This window comes from Habropoda laboriosa, unplaced genomic scaffold, assembly GCF_001263275.1.
Source record: "Habropoda laboriosa isolate 0110345459 unplaced genomic scaffold, ASM126327v1 scaffold295, whole genome shotgun sequence".
Lineage (NCBI taxonomy): Eukaryota > Metazoa > Arthropoda > Insecta > Hymenoptera > Apidae > Habropoda > Habropoda laboriosa.
The window spans coordinates 5,556-6,848 of NW_017100429.1; positions in this window are offsets into that span (position 1 = coordinate 5,556).

Below are 1,293 nucleotides of genomic sequence, written 5' to 3' on the forward strand. Positions count from 1 at the left end.
CAATTTTTATAGATGTTTTCTTTTCTTTTTATACACTTTATCTTTATTTTTAATGTTTGAAATCTTTTTTCAATTTTGACATGCATTTGAATTTTTGAAAATTATGCACGATTTTATAGAGAATGCATATCGAAACGAAAGAAATAAGGTTCTTCGTGGTTCTCTATTTTCTTCCATGCGCTGACTAATATTGGATTATAAGTCCAGATTCTTCATTTTATTTACTTTTCTAACAAATATAATGTAACAAGTAGCTCATAATTTCATTTAGTGATGAAGAGACGCGAAAATTCAAACTATTGAACATCAAGGGAAAACATTGCCGATAGGAGGCGTCATTACAATTTGAATTAAATCATTTTCGAGCAATTATTGTTACGAACTGCTGTCCCTATTATGCTTATATTATATTATTACTGTATATTTTATTGTTGCTAGTAAAAATACGATAAAAGGCTGAGATTCTAGATCAATAAATTGCATTTATGAAGTTAAACTCATGAAAAGAAAGTACTTTATAGTAAAGAATGTTTATCATGCACCGGCTGCATTTACGTCGAGATTGCTACACTATACATGCAAGATTACACCGTTTTTATGTCTACTTGCACTTATTAAAGTATACAGCATACGAATGAAGTAAAAATTAGCTATTTTTAAACAAGAAGTATGAAAAAATTTTCTTGATAATTTATGGTCGGATACAGGCCGCGGGTAACATGACGACTAAGGAAGAAATGCTACCGGATCTACACGCTAATCGTACCAGTAAAAACGAGCTTGTTCACAGAGAAAAACCACTTCTTATTACTGGCACATAAGAACGCTCAACTAAATACTACTCAACGTAAAAGTATATGTATACTCAATGTTAATGGAATATTCGAATATTTCGAACAATTGTACATCATTCTGCATATTTTTTAATATCTGATTTTTACATTCTACTCATTTACTTCGATGTTTGTGAAAACAACAATGAGAAAGATAAAAACATTAGAAATGATAATTAAGCATAAATACTTACATTTATAGAAATACACGAACAAGTATTCCTTATATAACACAATTTTTCTACAGTTTTGATGCTATTCACACACGAAACGTCCACACGAAAACAATTTAAAAAAGTACTACTGACGTTTTCGCAATTCCATATTTTTCACATACAGAGTAAAAAGATACATGATATTATACTTTAAAATACGTATAAAAATTAAGTTAAAAAAATTAAGCAATGATACTTTAAAGCCGGTAATTATAAATATCTAAAATGTATAAATTTGGAACACT